Below are 25,264 nucleotides of genomic sequence, written 5' to 3' on the forward strand. Positions count from 1 at the left end.
TTGATGTGTTGTATCACATTGACTGATTTGCGGATGTTGAACCAACCTTGCAGCCCTGGAATAAATCCCACTTGGTCGTGGTGAATAATCTTTTTAATGTACTGTTGAATCCTATTGGCTAGTATTTTGTTGAGTATTTTCGCATCTGTGTTCATCAAGGATATCGATCTATAGCTCTCTTTTTTGGTGGGATCCTTGTCTGGTTTTGGGATCAAGGTGATGCTGGCCTCATAAAATGAGTTTGGAAGTTTTCCTTCCATTTCTATTTTTTGGAACAGTTTCAGGAGAATAGGAATTAGTTCTTCTTTAAATGTTTGGTAGAATTCCCCCGGGAAGCCGTCTGGCCCTGGGCTTTTGTTTGTTTGGAGATTTTTAATGACTGTTTCAATCTCCTTACTGGTTATGGGTCTGTTCAGGCTTTCTATTTCTTCCTGGTTCAGTTGTGGTAGTTTATATGTTTCTAGGAATGCATCCATTTCTTCCAGATTGTCAAATTTATTGCCGTAGAGTTGCTCATAGTATGTTCTTATAATAGTTTGTATTTCTTTGGTGTTAGTTGTGATCTCTCCTCTTTCATTCATGATTTTATTTATTTGGGTCCTTTCTCTTTTCTTTTTGATAAGTCGGGCCAGGGGTTTATCAATTTTATTAATTCTTTCAAAGAACCAGCTCCTAGTTTCGTTGATTTGTTCTATTGTTTTTTTGGTTTCTATTTCATTGATTTCTGCTCTGATCTTTATGATTTCTCTTCTCCTGCTGGGCTTAGGGTTTCTTTCTTGTTCTTTCTCCAACTCCTTTAGGTGTAGGGTTAGGTTGTGTACCTGAGACCTTTCTTGTTTCTTGAGAAAGGCTTGTACCGCTATATATTTTCCTCTCAGGACTGCCTTTGTTGTGTCCCACAGATTTTGAACCGTTGTATTTTCATTATCATTTGTTTCCATGATTTTTTTCAATTCTTCTTTAATTTCCCGGTTGACCCATTTTAGCTAGTTTTATGATAAGCTTGGGTTATGATTTAGGAATTATTTGAGACTAGGCCAAATTTTATATATAAAATTATTGTTATTAGTATTACTATTCCAAATATGAAAAGACCCCAAGCAAGGAACAGATCAAAACATGATCTATAACTCACTTAGAACTACTAACAATATTTATAAAATCCAACTTAAAACATAATGTAGCCAAAAATATAGGCCAAATAAAACATAAAGGTTAAAAACTACTACAGGGTCACCTCCTTGGGAAGAATCATTTTGGTTTTTTTTGTTGATAAACTTGTCTTTTCCTCAAAGTATTCTCTGTGGAAGGAATTCCCCTTGGATGACTTCCTTTCTCATTTAACCCATGCTAAGGTCTCCTTAAATCTCCCACTGCGTGCAGGGTCTGAGAAAAACTAGAACTAGAGAGGCTATCAGAATGGGGAATTTCAGGATTTGTTTAATATAACAACAACAACACAACAACGGTAGCCTTTATTAAATATGAACTCCCCTCACAGATCCTTCTATAGTAAGTTATAGTACAATATTATCAAAGCATTAATTCTTCAGGAACATTTATAGTTTGGCTTTGGTCTAAATATATTATACTTTGTGTAAGGTAAAGTTTAAATCTTGGGCACGTAGGTGGCTCAGTTGGTTAAGCATCTGCCTTTGGCTCAGGTAATGATCCCAGGGTCATGGAATGGAGTTCCACATCAGGCTTCCTGCTCAGTAGGGAGTCTGTTTCTCCCCCTTCTTCCAACTCTCACCCATGCTTGTACTCTCATTCTCTCTTTTTCTCTCACTCTCTCTCAAATAAAAAAAGCATCTTAAATTTTTTAATTTTTAAAAAATTCTTAAATTGCATGTCATTACTAGATGATGCTTGAAATCGACATATTAATTTATCTGCTTTTAGACTTGGCCAATAACCCACTTTTAAAATCCCCCAAAAAGCAAGTGTCCTATGGTCTTACCTGGAATTTTTATTTGATGTAGAATGTTCAGTTACTTGATTAGTAGAAAAATCAAATAAAACAGTCAATGAGTTATCTCAGCTGAGAGAATTATTTCAGAAAAAAAAAAAACAAGGTCAATGACATATATATATAAAACAAATAATCATAAAGAGTACCAGCCAAGTCTTAGAAGCTGTGAAATGCGATATTCCCAGAAAAAGTACACCTTGTTTCTAAAATCCACATTTATTTAATTTCACTCCCATTTATTTGAGATTGCTAGCTTTTAAAAAATGTAACCTACTTCTATCCTTTGCTAATCTATTATTCTGAACAAACTGCTATTACAACAACTATCTCTTTACTCGAAATATCTTTTTCATCTCTTCTTTCTTCACAGGCATCTGATAACAGATGACTGTGGAATAAAGTCATAGGAGGATGAAAGGAAAGAAAAATAAAGGAAGAAATTTCAAGGAACATCTCTAGTGGGGGGATTATTATGGTAGTTATAGGAGAGAGTTCTGACATCAGATGGTCTCCATGACAGCCTGGATAAACTAATAACAATGTGTCCATAAGCAAGTTCTATTATCTAAGATCATTTACCCCTTTTTAAGTGGGAAGTACAGATTCATTTATATTTTATGATTCATCTATAGATTCATTTGAGAGATAATCAGATGATCCATGTAGAGCACTTGGAATTATACCAATTATGTATTGCTAGGTACTGTATTACTTAATGAATGCTTCTAAAGGAGAGGAGAGTAAATGCTAATTTCAATATTTCAAGTCTTAGTACCAATAACCCAGATTTGGAAAATGATACCTTTAGATTTATTTGTTCTTAATGAATTTTAACAGGGGAGCATCTGAGTAGAATCTATTGAGATACAATTAGGGATAGAAAATCAAACCTTAGCTGAAAATACAATATCAAAAAATAATAACATATTACACACTTGCAGAATGCAAAAACATGCGCAATTCTAGAAATGAGACACACTTCTGGTTTGTTGGACCTTTATCATTCTTGAACCATGCATTTTCTTTCAATTATTAAATAAAATGTATATACTATACAATCACTGAGATATTTTCCAATTTAAAACTCTATGTCAATGTAGATCTCTATGGCTATGTATCAACAATATTCTGTTTTGTAGGAATCTTTAAGCTCTTTAAGTTATTTTACTTGGATTAATGATATAAAATTAACTTTAATCTAATAATAGCACAGGTGTGGTTCATTGCAATTATATCTGTGAAATTATTGCTTGAGGGAGCAAATATTTAAAAATTAATATCTTTGCCAAGAGGGTTTTAGAAGTCAGTTCAAATTATTACTGAACCAAAGTCTGGAGAGGGACAATATAAAAATTAACTTAATTAAGGAAAAGAAAGAAGATGGCTGGAACAGTTTTGGGAAATAAATTACATATGAATATGAGTATTTTAAATGGAGAGTTATTGATTTATTAAATTTGGAGAAAAACTTCCCACACATTACTTTACCTATTCAAAGAAACTGTTAGGACAAATAACAAAATAACCAAATTTTTACATGTTTAAAATATATATATATATTTTTAATAAGATTTTTCTTGTTCTATTATCACTTTTTTCTAATTAAAAATAAAATTATATTAATGATAGATGTGAAAGCTCAAAAATGGAAATGGAGAATAAATCACTTGAGCCTATGATAGCATTTAATATGCTCTAAGAATAAAAAGAAAAAGAATGACATATTCCAAATAGAATGCAGATTTAAAGACATTTCATTTGACTATAGATTTTAAAATTCATTTTGTCATTTTCAAAATTATTAATTCAATTAATATTAGGGTGCACAAACTTTGTGTAGTATTTATACTGAGGTTTGATACAAGGGTGAAAAATCATTGTAAATAAGTAAGTGCAAATACAAATAAAATAAAAACAATATTTAAATATTATCAAAATGCTGTTGATAATATTTAAGATGGTAAGAAATAATTTTTCATTATATACTAATACTGCTACTAATTTATAAGTCCTCTCATTCCTATACATTTATTCACTGACATTTTTGTGAATACAATTTCAAATTCCAGCAAGAAAATTTATATTTGAAGTATATACCACAGTGTACAAAAGGCCGATGCATTTCTAATGTTACTGAAAACTTTTCCTATGTAATTAGGATACACTTATCAAATTGTCTGACTTTTTTAATGTTCCGATGCTTTGTTCTTTATTTTTCTCTTGGCAGTTCACTAAAAGTAAAACTGTTAGAAACAGTCACAGCATCATCACCGGGGGGAGGGGGGACCTTCAAAAATCTTCCTTTCCATGTATAATACAACGTAAGAATGGCTTTTACTGTCGATAGTTTCAAACCTACTTTTCATATGCTCTTAAGCAAGAAACAGATCAATAAATCACACCAAAAAAGTTAGAGGCTATTTTCCTAAAAGATCAGTTTTAGTGGAAAGAAAGGGACTTATACACTCAAATTTACATACATATATCCTTGTTTAAATATACACTAACAAATTTATTTATTCAATTCATTCTATAAATATTTAATGAGTGCTTAGTTACTGTGATTGGGATTAGGTATATGCAAGGCTGAATTAGAGATGAAAACTGGCCTGTGTATGCTAATATTCTAGCAGGGAAGACAGACAAATGAATTAGAGATTTTTTTTTTTTTTTAAGATTTTATTTATTTGACAGACAGAGATCACAAGCAGGCAGAGAGGCAGGCAGAGAGAGAGGAGGAGGCAGGCTCCCTGCAAAGTAGAGAGCCTGATGCGGGGCTGGATCATGACCTGAGCTGAAGGCAGAGGCTTAACCCACTGAGCCACCCAGGCACCCCGAATTAGAGATTTTTGATCATGGTGATAACTTATATGATAAAATCAGACATTTAATTAATTCAAAGAAGACTTCTGAGAATATTTTAAACTGACACAATTTATTTCGCATTTTCACTTTGGAAAATGCAATTTCATTTGCAATTTCAAATTCTTTACTGTTACTCTTTAAAGTTCATATACAAAGGCTATAATAAAGCTCTTGTTCATTTTCCTTTCTGTTTTTGTTTTTTGTTTTTGAGAAACCACTCCTAGTGAATTCCTTAAAAGATTGTTATTGGAATACATTCAATATTGTTAAGTTCCCTCATGCTCATGCTGCTATAATTCTCATGAATCTGTAGGCCACCTATTTCATCTTTGGAAACTCACAAAAATCCTTTTAGTAAAAACTCAATCCCTTATCTGAGGATTATAAAGAAAGAGTAGTGGAAGCTAAGAAATCTATACAGAAAAATAGAAGAATAGCAATATGTATATCGATTCTATATGATCTTATCCATTGCCATTTTGGGTAGTCAGTGATGTGACAATACAATCTCAAGGACTTACTGCATATTCTTGCTGAGGCAAAGTAGGATTGTATTATTTTTCCTGTATGACAAATATCCTTATTTTGTGTTTTATAAAGGAAGATGAATTATGTATGGTCTTAATACTGATTTAACATATTGCCTAAAAAAAGAGCATGACCATCTTTTTATTATATCAGATAAGATTTCCCCATTATACTTAACTACATCAATTTAGAATTTATGGTAATTTAGGAAAAATCTGAACTATATTTTTATTATTTAACAAGTCTTAAAGAAATGGTAAATTTGTATTATCTTAGTACATGTTGAACAGTTGCTTTAAGCACAAACATTTTTTTATTCTTTTTGGTTCAAAACTTTGGTCAACATAAATTAAGAACCTTGAAATGAAGTCCACTTTGTCAAATAATTTCATAATATATGATAAAGATATAATAAGTCCATTTAGAAATGCTGAAGAAAGTCTTTACTGAAAAAGTTTGCTAATGTATTTGAACCATATGAAAGCACTGTTTATAGGTTAAAAAGTCGTCAAAAATATTGGCACTTGGACTACTTTGGGCAAACTGCATTATCTTTAACTGAATGCTAAAAACACATATTCATTTCTATCTACCTAATGAAGACATAGGCTGTTTTGATCTTTTGGTATATTTATATAATTTAAAATATTTTAATATCTGAATATTCTTTGACATCTTAAAAAAAGAAGAGGGAATTTAATGTTTGGAGTTTGTAGTATCTCTTTGGCTTATTAAAAGTAACTTCTGGAACTTATTCATGGGCAAATGTATAAAATCATGTATCTCTGGACATATTGTAAATAGGCCTAGCAAAGAGTTTTGATTAGGGCACCTGGGTGGCTCAGTGGATTAAGCCTCTGCCTTCGGCTCAGGTCATGATCTCAGGGTCCTGGGATCGAGCCCCACCTTGGGCTCTCCACTCAGCGAGGAGCCTGCTTCCTCCTCTCTCCCTCTATGCCTGCCTCTCTGCCTACTTGTGATCTCTGTCTGTCAAATAAATAAATAATATCTAAAAAATATATTTATTTATTTATTTATTTTAGAGAGAGACAGAGAAAGAGCATGAGTGGGAGGGACAGTAGAAGAAGGAGAGAGACTCTTCAGCAGACTCCACAGTGAGTATAGAGATCCACCTAGGGCTCAATCTCAGGACCCCAAGATCATGACCTAAGCTGACATCAACAGTTGGAAGCTTAACTGACTGTGCCGCCCAGGTGCCCACATGCCAGGATATTTTATAGTAACACTGTGACTTATTGTGGGAGCATGGACCATGCAGTATCAGTGTCACATCTAGAAGGGTTGCAGATTAAGCAACTAAGATCAGCCAGGTGGGAAGTCAATCCTGTCAACTGAACAATGACCAATAAAAATTCTGGACAGTAAAGTTCTCCATTGACAGGAAGCTCAACCTCAATATTTTGAATGTATTGTCACATACTTTCACTGAAAGAAAGAATTAAGCCCCATGTGTAAGACTCCCACAGAGAGAAGACAACTGGCTGCCTCTGTTCTCTCCTGGACTCTGCCTGATGTGACTTTTACCTTTGCTGATCTTACTCTGTACTCTTACTGAAATAAACCATATCCAACAATTTAATAGCTTTCATGAATTCTGTAAGTCCTTCTAGCAAATCATTCAAATTGAGAGTGGTCTAGAGGACTGCTGAATTCAACATGACAACTTTTACTACTTTTAAAAAGTGACATTCAAACATGGAAAGAAAAATAAGAACTTTTAAAGGAGATTAGGAAACAATGATAAAAGCTTATTCACAAATGTGGAATTCTCTGAATCCTCCAGGTGATTAAATCAAATATTGTTCAATATAATATTTATCTTTCTTAGTCTGATAATATAAACTAGGCAGTCATGTTGTACTTTCAGCTAAAAATATAGAAAATAATTTAAAAATTACAATGAAACAAAAATCACCCATAAAGCAGCTATCAGGGAAAAGTGTTATTTAAATGTGATGTATAGGGCGCCTTGGTGGCTCAATCCGTTAAGCAGCTGCCTTCAGTTCAGGTTGTGATCCCAGGGTCCTGGGATCAAGCCCTGCATTGGACTCTTCACTCAGTTAAGAGCCTGCTTCTCCCTCTCCCTGCCACTCAGCCTACTTGTGCGCGCTCTCGCTCTCTGTCAAAAAAATAAACAAAATCGTTAAAAATAAATATAAATAAATAAATATGAAGTATATATTCCTTTATTCCATCTTCCTCCTTTATGTACTTTATTTTAGCTGTGACCTCATTTTCTACTGAGAGTATCACATATTCTATCTGGTAATGTGCAATGAAGACATGTCAAAGAATTCTAGGACATCGCCACGTGTTCAAGGGTGGAGAGCCCCAAAGAGACAAAAACTGTTGTTCTTTTCCTTTTCGGAATGCTCTCCTAGGCAATCATGTGGATCAGGGTTTCATGGTCTTTACTTATTTGGGAAAAAAAAAAAAGCTCCATTGGAGAAATTAGCCTGCCTAGGTTGTAATCTACCAAGCCTAAGGTTTTGGAGGTCTGACCGGGAAGAGAGAGTGTCCATGGTAGTTCAGCAGTGACCTAGGTAATACTGCAAGAGGTAACAATACTGTGCTAATGTCCTTGTGAAAAGCAAATGATCACTGTTGCTATGAAAAATCAGACCTTAAAATCATTTTAAAACCACTTCCTCTAGCTAAACTCCAACCCAATACTTCAGACCCTACCCACTTTCCACACCAGCGTGTGCGCACTTACTCACAAACTCTCTAGTTCAGGAAAGCATTAAGGGACCCTTGGGTAGCTCAGTTTTTGGATTGTGAACTCTTGGTTCTGGGTCAGGTCCGAAACTCAGGGTGCTGGGATTGAGCCCCTGTTGTCCTCTGTCCTCTGTGCTCAGTTGGGAGTCGGCTTGAGGATTCTTGCTCTCCTTTTCCCTTTTCTCCCCCCCCCCTTCCCCATGCTGCTATCTCTCTCTAAAATAAATTTATAAATCTTTAAAAAATATATATATATGGCACTCAGATTTGCCATAGCATCCTTGCAGTTTGGTATGTCAGTGTTTTCTACTGCTACTTTTTTTTCCCATGATGATTTTGAGGAAGGCAGTCAGCAGTTAACTAGCATTAGTTCTCAAATTGTCCAGAACCAAAAATATTATAAGTATATTTTTAAGTATATGTATTTATAACCATACTTTGCTTTTTCCCTCAGTTAATAACATATGAAAATTTCTCTATATTTTTCAATATTTTCTATAAAAAATTTGTAGTAACTCCATAATATATGAATATAGTGAACAACTCCTTATTTGGGGACATTTTTACATACCCCTGTTTTTAATAATCCTAAAAGTGCTTCTATGAGCATTTTTATAAGTAAGTAATGACACAGTTCAATGATAAAATGTTTGGAGTAAATTCCTGTAATTAGAATTATGATCCAATAAATAAAAATTAATTTGTTCTTTCCTTAAGCACTTTAAGAAATTTTTAGTAGCCTCAAAACAGTACATTCCATATGTTACCTAACTTTTACAAAGAATACTTGCAGAATACGATTTTACAAATTCTTTTTGAGTGCACCCATAAATTTAATGTAAGAAGTTTAAACTTAATAAATTATTAAAAGTTAAAAGACACAAAAATATTTTAAGGTACTTGATAGAATTTCTCAAATTACCCACCAGAAATGTTAAATTTGCAATCTCACCAAAAAAAAAAAAAAAATTCAATTCATTAAGTCTAATTCACATAACCTGGGGAATTTACACATTTGAGTTGGTAAGGGCAGTGATACTATTTAGTACATTTTGAGCACCTACTTTTTTATTGTCTGTCACATTTGATTGCCACAACAATCAGCAGAGATAGGTATTGTATTTTGAGATGAGAAAATTATGGCTTAGGTTCATCATTTAACTTTCTCAAGGTCTGACAACTAGAAAGGAAAATAAATACTCTATGATCATAAACCATCTGACTCTAAGTTTTCTCTGGAGTTCTCTAAACCCCTCATAAAACAGTAAGAGCATATTTAACAACCTAATATTAAAAACAACATTAAAAATAACTTCAAGGCTAACAGTATCTATAATTGTGTTTGTGTGTGTGCATATCAGATCTCCCTTGGCATTCACTAAATTAATAACAAAAAAATGGATTTTGAAATTAATATTTATACAGTAAGTTAAACAAAGATCATAAAATAATTATAAATAAATATAAATTCTTATCCAATAAATAAATGTAGATTTGACATTTCTTGTAATTCCTAATACTGCGAGTCTTAGGCTCACAATTTTTAAAAATTTATACCTTTCATAGTTCCAGTTTCATCCTTTTTAAGAATCTATAATTTGATGTTGACATAGCATATACTTTCTATTATGAATTATTTTCATCTTTGATTGCTAAAAGCAGACTGTGGTATAAAGCAAGCTAACCAATGTAAAGAGCGTCAACATGAAGCATTGAGAGTGGATCCTAGCATGATGAAGTACATTTGTATGCCATGATACTTGTTATCACAAGAACTACAATAAAAATTGCCTCAAATATCACATAATAATATTTATTTTATTCTTGTAATGCCATCTTGTCTTTGTGCTCATACAGAAGAGTTCGTAATTTGCACTTTTTTTGAAATAATACACTTGGAATTTTACTATGAAAAGGGTGAAAAACTGGTTTAGAAAACTAATTCTAGGCTTCTTTCTGCTATTTAATACCTGTGTCATATTAGACAAACAAATTAGTGTCTTTGGTTCTTATCCTCCCCTATATAAAATAAAGTGATGGTTGTATTACAGTATCTAATTCTATATGATCTTCCTAGGTTCAAAATATCTATGAATAAATTATTCTGAAAGTAATTTGTTTTTTATAATTTTCACTTGATTTTTCTCACTGAGATTTGTGACAAGTTGTGACAAGAATCAGTCACTTCCACTGTAACTAGGTTGAAACAGGGATTTCAGGGAATTTGTGGTCTTTGGATATGTGTACTGAAAATCACAACAAAGTGTTTTCAATCCTCTGCAACTTGCAGTCCTACTAAATAGTATAGGTTGTTTATCTATCACCTTTATGTGTCTCCCAAATTGAGCTAACTTAAGACATGTTTAAAGATTTAAGCATGGGGGAACCTGGGTGGCTCAGTGGGTTAAGCCTCTGCCTTTGGCTCAGGTCATAGTCTCAGGGTCCTGGGATGGAGCCCTGCATCAGGCCCTCTTCTCAGCAGGGAGCCTGCTTCACTGTCTCTCTCTGTCTACTAGTAATCTCCATGTCAAATAAATAAATAAATAAATAAAATCTTTTAAAAGAAAGATAGAAAGAAAAGATTAAAGCAAGATTACCACAGGTTCAAAGGAGAGAGATAAAATCTCTATTTCAGAAAGCAATCACAGAGATACCTATTTTATTTTATTTTAATAGTTTATTTACTTATTTGAGAGTGAGAGGGAAAGAGCACAAGCGGGTGGGGGGGTGGGAAGCAGGCTCTCCGCTGAGCAGGGAGCCAGCCATGGGGCTTGATCTCAGGACCCTAGGATCATGATCTGAGCCAAAGACACACACTTGACCTAACACGATGCTACCCAGGCACCCTAGAAATATCTATTTTAGAAAACTGTTTTAGAGGTTATTCAGCATGATAATCCTGTTGCTCCTGGATGCAACTAAGAAAATAATCCTTTTTTTAGTACCCCTTTCATCTTTTAATTTTAGACCAGATTTACTTATCATTATGATAGCTATTTATTAAACCCAAATATGAACCAGGCATTGGCCTAAATTCTCTCCATGCAACATTTCCTTGCTTTTATATCAGCCCTACAAGGCATACAATTTCGTTTTCATCTCTGTTTCACAGAAAGATAGAGATTTAGAAAGTCAAAATGACTTGCCCAAAGTCAAAAACAAGTAAAGCACAGCTATCCAAACGCAAATTATTCTGCCCTTTGAAGCCCATGCTCTGAAACACTACATTTTATTTTCTTTAAAAGAAAACATGTACCTTAAAAGGCACAGGCTAACTAAATCAGTTTTCTATTGTTTTTAATCCATGTCATGATGTTCAGATTCACAATCACAATCCCTTATAGACAAACTAATGTTGAGAACAAAGAGATACAAGGTATAGGTAAGGGGCGCCTGGGTGGCTCAGTGGGTTAAGCCACTGCCTTCGGCTCGGGTCATGATCTCAGGGTCCTGGGATCGAGTTCCGCATCGGGCTCTCTGCTCGACAGGGAGCCTGCTTCCCTCTCTCTCTCTCTCTCTGCCTTCCTCTCCATCTGCTTGTGATTTCTCTCTGTCAAATAAATAAATTTAAAAAAAAAAAGCGTTTCACAAGGTATAGGTAATAAGGCATTAAACTTGAATTATATTCAAGTTATCTCAGATGAAATTCTGGGGGAAATGAGTCAGAATTTGTATTCACTATAATTTCAGAAATGTAATAAGATATACACACACACACACACACACACACACACAATTTGTTGCATAACACCTAAATGTTTCATCAGCAAACTTACAAACATTTATGTTAAGTAGAATAAACAAAAACTCTATATAGACTTGCATTGGTTCTGGTCAGAATTTATAACAAAATAAATTAGTAAGGAGTTTTCCTTTATAAAGTTCTGTAAATCTTAGGGATGTGAATAAGAAATGATGCATCTACATTTCTTTTCTTTATCTAAATTTAAAAAAAAAAAAAAAGACAAGCAGTATGATCTCCAGTTACTACTCTTTATTCTATTTTCATTTTATTTTTTATTTAGTTTTGCTATGTTTTGTATGCAGCATACTGTGTGGGATCTTCTTTTGAACACATTCTGTTTAAGTAGAAAGAAGAGAAGTAAAAAGTTCAAGATTTCATTTGAAAATAATGTATCAGTACATTCCTTACTTGACATAATTTGAGGTTTTCTAAAAATTCTCACTTGGTATTATTTAGAGTCTAAGTTGTGTCAATCCTTTTACATTATAAATCTTTCTCTCTTATGGATTCCCAAAGGGTTTATGTTAATTTATATTTGTTCAGATTTCACATTTTCTTTTAAAGCCTCCTAAAAAATTATAAATATCCTAAGAAAAGGAATTTTATCCTTTTTTTTTTTTTAATCACAAAAGGCCCCTAGGGTATGTTGTGAACCTTTTGCAAAATAACTCATTGGCAATTTAAAAGTCTTCAGCCTTTCTGATAGCTTCAGATAATTTTTAAATCACATATTCAACCACCTTTGTTTTGAAGAATCAATATACACTGTTAGCAAAATATCAGTTCTGTGAATTTATATTGCTCCATTAATTTGAGTGGCTCAGATGACTAAACAGCAAAATCAAACTTAAAGATGTACAAATGTCTTCTCTTGAAATTACCTGAATCATACCTCAATTCTTTCAACTGTGGTTAAAGAATCACATAGATCTCTTTCTTCTAAATTCCTTTCTAAATAGGAATAAAAACTTTGAAATTATAATCTGCCATAAAATCCTGGGCTGCCACTAATTTACTTTTAGGAAACGAGTTAAAGACATTTTGCTTAGCCAACAGAAGAGGGATTTTCATAAAATCCCCAAGTTTCTGGTTAGTCATCAAACTCGCCAACGTAAATCATATCCACATGCTGTCAAATAATGCAAAGACAAATTCTGCTCCAAACAGGAAACAGAAGAAAAGAAATGGGCAATATGCCATTTCAGTGGGCTAAACCATATAATGTTGGTATTTTATGTCACTGGATCATTTTAGTTCCCTATCATGATATATCATACATAAACATTACAAGTTGGATGGGAGAGAGTAATAGTAGCAGAGTCATCTGATGCCATTTCAAGTTTCTGAATAGTTTGAGACCTCATTTTTGATGGCTTATACCTCAAGGCATATTCTTTTTCTTTTTCTTTTCCTGAAGATATACTCTTATCCCCCTCCCCAATTTCATTTATTTCTACAGATCTGCAATCCAAAATAGCCACTGAAATCTCAGAGGCACCAACATTACTATGAGCATCAAAGCCTCAATAAACCTAAAAAAAATCACTTTCTTTAATACTCAAGATACGTAATTAAAATAGTTTTGTTTCAGATTGTCAAGGAGGGTAAAACCTTCAAACACCCATCTGTTTTAGGGACATCACATATTGAAGAGATGTCACATAATACATTTAAGATCTTTAAATTCTTCCCATAAAATATGAAATATCCAAATACACAAAAAAGAAAAAAAAACTGCCTTAAGTGGACTCAAATGTGTTTTGTTGGGTCTGATTTTTTATTTGAAGATAACTGTCTATATAAACAGGAATGGTCATCGCAAACATTTACCATAGATAATAGAAATTACAATCGTGGTTTCCCCAAAGAATAAACCTATGTATTCTGCAAGGGTCAGTTTAAGTATTTTTAAATGGTTTACTGTCAGAGCTTAGTTTAATTAATATAAGAAACATATTTATATATCATCTAAATGTCTTTAAAAGATCTGTGGGATGGTTTTCATAATTGGTATTAAATTTCTTGTATATAAGAAAGCAATGGTATGAAAATTACAAAAAGAGTCATCAAGTTACATGCTCATAAATAATGCTGTTCCACTTGAGAAATAAGCTTCCCACAGCATTGATTCTATCTCAGCACAAATAACTCATCGCAAAATACTACATACTTGCCAGACCTGTTTTCATAGCCTTTGGAAATAGAGTGCTTAATAACTAGACTCATTAATGCTAATGGTAAATCAGTGAGATTAAATATTTCTATAAATCATTTCATTAATAAAACAGAGGGGCCATTAAAGAACTATTGAACTGTTAAGCTGCAATATTTCAGAATCAGCATTTTATAAACATTTCAATTAGCACAGGTTGACGATATCCATAAAAGGCAGAGCACACCAATGCCACAGGATAGAAAAGTATGCATGGACCAAGAAAATCACAAAAGAATGCAATTAAAGAATGCAGTTTTCTTTAGAATTTTTAATGTAGAGTAGCAATCTCTCTCTCTCTCTCTGTATATATATATATATATGTGTGTGTGTATATGTGTATATATAGTGTTATATATCAGATATTTTATATATAGATATTTATATATATTATATATATATAAATATCTCCATTACCATATTCTGTCTCATGTAGCTTTCAAGAAGACTCTGATGGATGGTATATACAGTCACTAGCAAACCACCATTTTGCTACTCGGCTTAGATGGATCATGGGCAACGTGAATGATATTTGAGCAGTTGAGACTAAAGAAGTCAATATTTAAACACAAAAAGAATAATGAGAACTTACTCTAGCCCTCAATGAGAATGTTCAACATATGTAAGAGATGAAAAATGAGAGGAGAGAGTATGCATTTCAAACAGTGTTACAAAAGCACAATGTGGGAATGACCACAGACTAAGTGGTACATAAACATATAGTGGGGTCTCTCAAACATGAAAACTTCACTCTCTCTGGCTTTTATTTCTCTTTTAACTGACAGCCAAGTTCTCTCTCTCTCTCTCTCTCACACACACACACACACACACACACACACACACGTTTTTAAGCCTCTAACTGCACATTTTGATGAACAGGGGAAACTATTCAGTTCGTAGAGTTAATTTTACCCTCAAGCCACAATCTCTGCTCCAGTCCAGAATGCCTTTAATTTGCCAGGAAGCGCATATTAGCTTAGGGGAGGTGGGGAGCCAAAGTGTAAGAAAAACAGCAGAACTCCTGGCAGAGGATTGAGGCAAAAATAAGCCCAGGATTCAGAGAAGCTGGGTAAATATCTAAATTCAAATCCCTTGTTTACTATAATGTTTTCTGTGTTGGGAAAACAAGTCCATGCAGCTTGCGTTCTGTGTATCAAAGAGAGAAATTCAGGTGACTTTTTGCCAGGCTAGTGTTTGTACTGGCATTTGGGGATTGAGCTTTTTGAAGCTTTCTCATTAGAAAGTGTATGGCGAGCCATATGTTAACCAATGCAGCACTGGTTTGAAAAAGAGAAAGCAAAACTAAGAAGTAAAACAATATTTCTAAAATATCTTTTTAACAATTCCATACCTCAAATTAAAAAGCTCCAACAAATGCTCTGACTCTATCCCCACAAGGAGGTGGGAGTCTTTTTTCCCCCAATTCCTTGATTATGTACTAGATTGAGACCAACAGATAGTAGCACAAGGGGCACAATGCCATATCCTGTTTTAGGAATTTAGAGGACTGGCAGATTTCACCTTGGTGTCCAAGTGTAAGCTACACTGTAAGAAATCCGAATATCTTGTGGTAGTTAAGCTTAAGAACCCTAATCTATAGAAGGAGCCATAAAGGATGGTATTATCTTGATTCCGCGTAGAGAATGAGGAAAAAAGACCAAAGACTTCAGAAGAGCCGGTCTTGGAAGTACATTCTCTAGGATCGGACACCTCACATGAGCCACAACTATCAAAGACTAAGCACCCAGCCAAATCCGTCCCAGATTTCTGATCCATAAAGTTAAAGAATGTGAAATGGCTGCTTAAGCCATGTAGTTTCAGGATTTGTTTGTTACAAAACAAGAGATAAAACCAAAACATGAGAACCCTCAGTTTCTACAAATTTGACATTATATATAAAACAACAACAAAGTGTCAAAGGTATTTTTTTCTTTTCTCTATCCCTCCAGACTGATGCATCCTTTTGTTGTTTTTAATAAGAATCACTAATTGTAGCAAGATATCCAAAGTCACCCAAGTGGTTTGACGTACAATAAATAAACCATGCAATATTGGCATTTATGCTAGTAATATATTCCCAGGTGATGATTTTTACCAGTTAGGAAAACCACTTTGTATATACCTTCTCAGGCTATAAAAGCAAAAGCCTTAAAAAACTTTATCTGTATTTTAGGGAAAACTAATAAAATCTTCCCTTCTTTAGCTTTTTTTTCTTAATCTTCTGTAATGAATTACATTTTTTTATGGAATAGGCTATGTCTAATAATAACACATATTCTGTGAAGAATTATAGATATGGGAATGGTTTTCTTCAAAGATGTTGTGGACACAGGTGATCACATTAGTTTTATTAATTTAGAATATTTGTGATCAATGAAATATTTATTTCAAAGAATTGCCCAATGATTAATTTTCAGTTTGCCATCACACTAACTGCATTCATACTATATTTATAAATAGATTAAAACATTAGGGAAAAAGAAATAAAACTACAGAATAGATTTAAAAAGGTGTTTTGTTTTAAAGATTTGCCATCTGAAAATATACTAGAGCTTTTTCAATTATTGAATTGAAAAGAAGATTAAATGTTTTAGCTGGGTAGAGGAATAAAATTTGTAACATAGTTAAGAAAAATGCAGATGCCAGATGTCATAAGAAGATAAAATCTATACATGTAGTCTTTTTGTTAAAATCTGCATACCTAAATTAATCCATTCAGTCACCACTACTGAAGTTGCCCTAAAAGCTGCAGCATTTTTTCAAATTATCTTTCATGATTAATTTTATAAATTTATGATAAACACAGTTTCAAAGGTAGCTAGCAAATGTTCTCTAAATATTTTATGCAAAATACATAGATGAACAAAACTACATCTTTATCAACAACTAATAATCTGGATTATTTCATCAAAAAGTGAACCTCTTTTTTGAGGAATTTCCATGGTGTTTTCTATAGTGGCTGTACCAATTTACATTCCCACCAACAGTGCATTCCCACCAACAGTGCATGAGGGTTCCCTTTTTTCCACATCTTAGCCAACACCTGTTTCTTGTCTTTTTGTTCCTCAAAAAGTTAAAGACAGAAATTCTGTATGATGCAATAATTCCACTAGTGGGTATTTACACAAAGGAGATGAAAACATTATTTGAAAAAATATATGCACCCCTAGGTTATTGCAGTATTATTTACAGTAGCTATGATATAGAAACAACCTAGGGATCTATGGATAGATGAATGGATAACGAAGATGTGGTACACACACATGCTCACACACATACACACACGCTGGAATATTATACAGGCATAAAAATGCAAGATCTTGCCATTTACAACAGCATTGACAGATCTAGAGATTATTAGGCTAAGTGAAATAAATCACACTGAGAAAGACAAATACTATATGATTTCACTTATATATAGAATCAACAAAATAAAACAGATGGATACATAAACAGACAAAAAGCAGAATCAAAACCATAAATGAAGAGAACAAACTAGAGGCTGCCAGAGGGAAAGGTGGGTGAAGGAATGGGCAAAATAGGTAAAGGGCAGTGGGCGATATAGCTTCCAGTTATGGAATGAATAAGTCATGGGACTAAAAGGTGCAGTATAGGGAGTACCGTTAATGGTATTATAATAGCATTGTACATTAACAGATGATATTTACACTTGTGGTGAGCATAGTACAATACATAAAGATGTTGAGTCACTATGTTGTGCACCTGTACCTAATGTAACATCACATGTCAACTATACTCAAATAAAAAATGAATGGACATATTGATCAATATAAAGGAGTCATTATTTTAATATTTTATTTAGAAAGAAATAATAATATATTGGCTAAAAAAAAGTTTTGGAGCCATACTTCCTGGGTTCAAAGACTGATTCCACTGCTTTCTAGTTACTTCCCTCTGCCTCACTTTCTTCCAATATAAAATAATTTTATATGGTTCCATATTTAACCATATTTATATGGTTACATAATTTTATATGGTTACCATAGGTACTAAATGAGTGCCTTCAAAGCACTTAAAATATTCCCTAGAGAAGCATACAACTTCTGTAAATTTTACACCATTATCATCTTTATCATTATTAGTATCATGATTATTTTTTTTTTATAAAGTTTTTTTTTTTTTTAAGATTTTATTTATTTATCAGAGAGAGAGAGAGAGCGAGCACAGGCAGACAGAATGGCAGGCAGAGGCAGAGGGAGAAGCAGGCTCCCCGCTGAGCAAGGAGCCCGATGTGGGACTCGATCCCAGGACGCTGGGATCATGACCTGAGCTGAAGGCAGCTGCTTAACCAACTGAGCCACCCAGGCGTCCCTAGTATCATGATTATTATAAATTTTATTACTTGCATGTATAAGTCACCCTTCACCCATGGGCAGAGTTGTCATTTGTCTCAGAAGCCTGCTTGAAGCATTCCCACAACCTCCTCTGTCCTAATTTACATTCTTGCCTGAAATGCTTCAATAATAATGAGATTTTTGAAGGGACATTTCCTGATTCCTCCGAATTTTTGCTATATCCCCCAAAGTTGAAAATAATAGGTGCTAAATATATCCCCACACTTTTAAGAAGAAGGGAAGAAAGACGCCCCCTGGAGGGTTTGGTAAGACGTGATTCAGTTCACTGTACCCACATCAACACACCTAGGCAGTGGTCTGTCTGAGAGCAGGCTTGAGAAACATGAAGCAATGTGAAGACAGTCATAGACAGTGAGTCCTGACTAAGGGATTTCCCTTCCATTTTGTTAAGATCTGTGGAAAATACCAACCTAATGGTGAAGATGGTTCTAAAGGAATAGAGCTAAGAACCACACAGGAGAAAAACCTGAAGGAAGGAGAAACCCATACAAATCCGTTGTAGAAACTGGGGCCACCTGCTGGAAGGGAACACTGGCATCCTTTATCTCACTGTATAGTTAGATGTCGCTGTTATGTTCTCTGTTTTTATTTGAGCAGGGGGAAACTGAATAAAGGAGAACTAAAATTAGTGTGTAGACTGGGAGAATGTAGACTGGGAGGCAGCCTGTTCTCGCCTTTTTTGGCTCCGCAAGGCTATGTGATTTTCAGTGGGCCCGCAGTGGTTACTGTGCATAACCCCTAAGGCTGGCCTTGCCAACAGCCTGCCAAGAGGGTTACTGAGCAGCAAGAAGATTCTAAGCGAAGAGGATCTGGGGCTCTAGCAGTGTATGACTGAAGACTTCTAAACTACTCAAATGTGTGCCACACAATAGAGGCTACTTTGGGATGTTTAAAAACAGAAGGAATTTCCCTGATGGAAGGCACAGCAGCCTTGATGAAATAAGGAGTCAAAGTTTATTATTTGTTCCCCCATTAAGTTCTAGCTGTGAAATATATCAGTTAAATTTTAGCTTTTATAAATTTACTATGAAGCACTTTTATAAATAGTTTCATAAAATCCTCCAAATAACCTAGAGAATTTATACTCAATCCAGAGAACAGAAAGGAGAGGCTCTCTATTTCTTCTAGTAATGAAGGTAATCTAAAATTACAAATGTGTCTCATTTTTCATTAAGCCATGTTCAACCACTGTTATCTACTAATTTAGCTAGCAGAGTAGCCATGAGAGACTTAGATTCAGGTCAAATAAGTATTGGCAAGAACTACAAAATCATCACAGGGGCGAAGAACCATTTTCTGAGGAATGGGAAGCCAAGAGGCAATAGAAGAGCAATGATCTCCTGAAACATTTATGTAAAGGGGCAATATAAAGCATGTGATTGGGCAATAAAGATACAATTAATTTTCCTCTGGTGTGGTCCTTACATGTTCCAATACATAAGTCACCTTATTTTTCAATCTCAACTGCCCAAATGCTGGAATTAAGGATGCTAGAAATAATAGTAGTAATTAATAGAAAATCCAAGGAATCATCCATATCGCAAGGAACCCTCTAGTCCATAGTTCTTATTTAACAGAGTATAAGTGACCGTGTAGTACAATTTCATGATAGCTTCAAAAAATAAAGGAATTGTGGCCTTCTCTGAGTTCTTTCTGGAGAGATGAACAACTAAATGCTCTAAGGTTTTAGTTGTTATTTGCACATTGTAAACTAGCTTTGTAAAAATAATCTAATATTTTTATTCATCTACTATCTTTTTGAGGTCAATCTTTAAGGAAAAAAATAAAGGAACTATAGAAATATAGCAGGGAAAAATACAAAGTCAAATAACAAAATGATATTAGAATTAATACTCTTTGCCACAAAGGGCCAATTTAAAGCAGAAAAAAATTACAAGAAAATAAAATACTTTTTTATCTATGCTTAATCACACATTACTTAGGGAGAAAGCAATGAAAGAAAAAATGACATAAAATATAGAAAAATTTGTTAAGGAACAGAAAGGAAGTAAAAGGAAGGCTTTCAAAATTCAGGATCCAGAAAAAGTAAAATATCAAAACTAATATAAAATCCAGTTGTTGAAATCATAGTGACAGAATTTGCCAATATGGAGGCAAAGAAAACTATTCCTTTGAATTTTAATGTATATATTCATGTGAACAGATGAAAACAAGTAGTTTCCAATAAGACTGCTTTCTCAGGGGAATTATGTGAAAGAAAGCTTTGGGCTTCTGGCATTCAAATGACAAATGAAATTGAGAAGATGGCAGTTTCAACTTATAAAATGTGCCATTAAACATTCAGTCTGAAACCATTAAAATGCATGATGTTATTTAAGAGGAAGAGACTAGTCAACTGCAACTGAGTTCTACTATCACATTCCAAATGCCACATCAGCTGCCACCTGGCTTTGCTTCCATCCCAGATCTGGATAGTTGTGTATGAGACAGTTTCCCTCCAGCAGATCCAGTTCTTCTGCTGACCCACATTTTCTATTCTATTCTTGGGCCCACTGTCCTCATTCTTCCTTTCTAGTGACTTCGACATCCATTAAGATGCTCTTCCTAATGCCAACAATGCATACATGCCAACACTGAGAATGCAAGTGAACAATTCTGTGTGGTTAAATATCCATTAACTGAAATGCTCAGGAAGTGGGGTACCATGATTTATTGAAAAGGTCTTATTCTATAGAAAATACTTAAACAGTTCTTACCATGTATGAGACATGACTGTAAGAGATTTACATTTATTAACTCATTTGATTCTCCCAACAATCCTATGAGTTGAGGACAACTCTCTCTATTTTGCAGATGGAGAACTTGAGACACAGATAGGTCATATCCAGCAAAATGAATAGGTGGGATATAAATGCAGACAATCTTGTTGCAGAAGAGGAGTTCCCAAACACATGAATCCCACTGCCTCTTAGTCTCACTAAACATCTTTCTCAAGTGTTTGTTTATTTACTGCTATAGTGAGTCAATGGACTGTTTAATTCTATTTAACTACCTTGATAATCATGCAGTATTTGAAAACCATTATGCTGACAATGAATTTTCATTAATAATGCTGGAAATAAAATGTGGGATATTGGACACACACTTTTATTTCAGTTATATCGTGCAGGATGATAGGATATGAAATAATGGAAATGTAGTGCTGCACTTCAAAAGTACACACTTTGGGAAGACAAATGTGAATATATCTCTACAAAATTATGACACAAAGAGTGGTACAGGATGAACAAAATGAGAACCTAGAGTAAAACAAAAGTACTTGGGGGCTGATGAGAGAAGGCTCCACAGAGAAGGCAATATGAGCTGACTATAAAACGATGAACATTCTCCAAAATCTACTGAACATATAGGATAATTTAAAATGAAGTTTCCATAAGTTGGTCAAAAGATATGTGTGGAAGAAGTTGCTACTGCAACAAAAGCAAAGGATACTAATAATGAATATAAATAATTGTCCCAGGTCTGAAAATGTCATTTCTTATATTACAAATAAAATTGCTTAATCAAGACAAAAATTTGAAAAGCTAAATATTACTGTAGCTGTTATACCTATATCCCTTTCTTCTAAAATGCTGAATGCAGGGGCATCTGGGTGGCTCAGCTGGTTGAGCATCTGACTCTTGATTTCAGCTGAGGTCGGGATCTCAGAGTTGTGGGATAGAACCCTGCATAGGGCTCCATCTCAGCGTGGAGTCTGCTTCAAGATTATCTCTTCTTCTATGTCTGCCCCTCCTCCCACTGCTCATTACCTTTCTCTCTCTTTCAAATGAATAAACCTTTAAAATAAAATACTGAATGTAACTAAACAAATATATATTAAATAGCTACTCTAATAACTATAAAGCATCATTGGTAAATCATAAAGGAGTCATAAAGCCTGCTCAATAAAAGCTCAAAACTTCTGAGAAAAAACAGACTCTGTAAGTCCCTTAAGAGGTCTTTGGTGGGGTGGCTGCGTGGCTCAGTGGGTTAAAGCCTCTGCCTTCGGCTCAGGTCATGATCTCAGGGTCCTGGGATCAAGCCCCACATCAGGCTCTCTGCTCGGCAAGGGGCCTGCTTCCTCCTCTCTCTCTGCCTGCCTCTCTGCCTACTTGTGATCTGTCAAATAAAAAAAAAAAATTTTTTTTTTAATTTAAAAAAAGCAAAATCTTAAAAAAAAAAGAGAGATCTTTGGTAAAGTATTGCATGAGAACAAATAAGGAAGAAACTAACTCTAAATGGAGATATATATGATTAGTTAGCTGTGGTAAGATAATTTTAAGCAGATTATCAAGTGTTCAAGTTCTAAAGACATATGTAATATTCTTTAGCAGCGCCATATGTAGATACTATTGAAGTCTGTATTTTACAGATAAGGAAACTGCAACACATTTCAGTAACATCCAAACTCCACGTAGTATGGGGAGACCCAGGAAGTATTCCTACATTGCCTCAGTCCTAACTACTAGCTTTACAAATGCACTGGTACAATGAACACAAGATTAAGAAAATGAGGAACCATGTTTGCCTTCAGCAGAAACAAAATGACTATACTGCATTTGGTAATAATGATTAGAAAATCAATCTATAATAATATTATAAATTAGTTAGTACATTAATAAATAATGGGTATATAATATATATTTCCTCAGAAAGTTGGGTTACTATATGATAATGTGGATCTCCATGGTATTCATCATGTTGGCAGAAACAGAGTATGCCAAATCTGAACACTACATACAATTCAGGAAGATATTTGGAGGTCCAAGCATGAAAGGAGTCAAACGTTGCTGACAATTTTTATTCTTATGATTAGAAGAGCAAGGTGAACTAAGATCACGGTTGGAATCCAAGGGCTCCATATTCTGTTAATAAAAGATACATGAAAATAAAGTAACTACTAATTAGAAATAGACTAGAGCTATATTCATTTCAGCTAACTCTACTTGAGTGGGGGTTCTGAAGTGATTTCCGAAAGATTTAAGCAGAGGACTTCAATGAAATCATGTAAGAAAGGGCTGCATATTGAACCAAAGGATGAAAAGACTGCAGTCTTGAGACATGCTAGGAACTGCAGTTGTCTTCTATTTCCTACAGATATGGTTTAAGAGAGTTTTCATAAACCACTTGATTCTATCTATTCTACCAGGGAACACTGTTACTTGGAAGAAACACTGTACCAAAAGAAAGTTAAAATTTTATGAACATTTCATTACACAGAGATTGATAAATTGCTGCCTATGTATTTGACCTGAACTTTGATGCTATGCAGGAAAACCTCCTCCACCTGAAAGGGTTAGGATGTACAGGCATAGAGCTAAGAAAACATAGCAGACACAGCATAGTGTGGATAAATTTTGTGCTCCTCATCCCGATATTCATGCTCTCTTTATTAGTTACTGACTTATAACATGGCTGTCCTACTCCCAGAATGGAGACTTTCGTTTCTAAGTCCCCTTTCAATAAGGTATGTTCTCAGGTGTGAAGCATAGTGATAGGAACAGAAGTAGAAATGTTGTGTGACCACATGTTCCCTTTTTTTCTTTTTTCCTCCTTCCACTACATTCTGCTTGGAGCATAGATATCAAACTTGAGCTTCATTTGGATTATGAGGATGGAGACCACACTGTGGGGATGGCAAAACACAGGGCTGAAAAGAGCTCAGGTCTCGGAATACTTTTTTTTTTTTTTTTTTTGAATACTTTTAAATAGTAAAGCTGCTATTTCTTTCTTGCCTCAAGGACTGTACATGAAAGTGAAATACAATTATGTCTTCTTTCAGTAGTCACTTTGGGTCAAAGACATACAAACATCCCAGTGCTAATTGAAACAGTTCATGTATTATAGAAACATTGAAAAGATTAATTACAACCCTATCAGAGAGAGTTTTGTTTTGTTTTGTTTTAGTGAAGGGGATGGGAGGAGGGACAAAGGGAAAGGGAGAGAATCTCAGCAGACTTCACAACCCCCACAGAGCCCATTTTGGGGAGGGGGGGGGAAGGTGGGAGGTTCGATCTCACAAACCTGAGAGATTGTGACCTGAGCGAATATCAAGAGTCGGACTCTGGACATACTGAGTCACCCACATGCCCCAGACCAAGTTGTGATTGCTAAACTTACATTTCTAGTATTCATGTCCTAGAGAACCATTAATACAAAGAAAACCAGTCAATGATTTAGAGTTAATGGGAGGATCCAACACTTCAATCAAGTTAGCCATGAGGCTATTGCAAGTATAATAAGCATTCAAACTACGGAAGCCCTGAATGGCGGGGGTATGGTTCCCCATGCTCAGCGAGGAGTCTGCTTGAGAGTCTCTCTTCCTCTCCTTCTGTCCCTCCCCGCATTCCCTCTCTCAAATAAATAAATCGTTACACTATGGAAATTGGATATTTAAAATGACATTTAGAAATGCCTCTACTTTAAATCCTATATTCATCTCTATGTTCTCTACTCTCTGTTCTCTATTCTCTATTCACTCCTGTCCTTGGGTCCTGATTTTGATGTGATTTTTTGAATCAATCCAAATATCTAAAAACGCTTTCTTTAAGGTAAAAAGACTACCTTTGGTGAAGTACTACATTTTTTCTCCAGCTTTCTCTCAGACCTTGAACCTCATTCTTCTTCAGTCTAAAAAGAATCCTGTTTAACTTGCCCAGGATGCTAGACTGAAGGAGACTGGCAAAGATAATTGTATATTTGTGTATAGGATTAGCAAATCTTGGGCAAGCTTAAGGGCTTTATGCCCTATTTAAAATTCAAGGTTGGTTTGTGTGAAAATAGCCCACAAAGTATAAACAACTAGGGGTTGACTTTTATTATAACAA

Source organism: Mustela nivalis (genome assembly GCF_964662115.1).
Source record: "Mustela nivalis genome assembly, chromosome: 3".
NCBI classification, from domain to species: Eukaryota; Metazoa; Chordata; class Mammalia; order Carnivora; family Mustelidae; genus Mustela; species Mustela nivalis.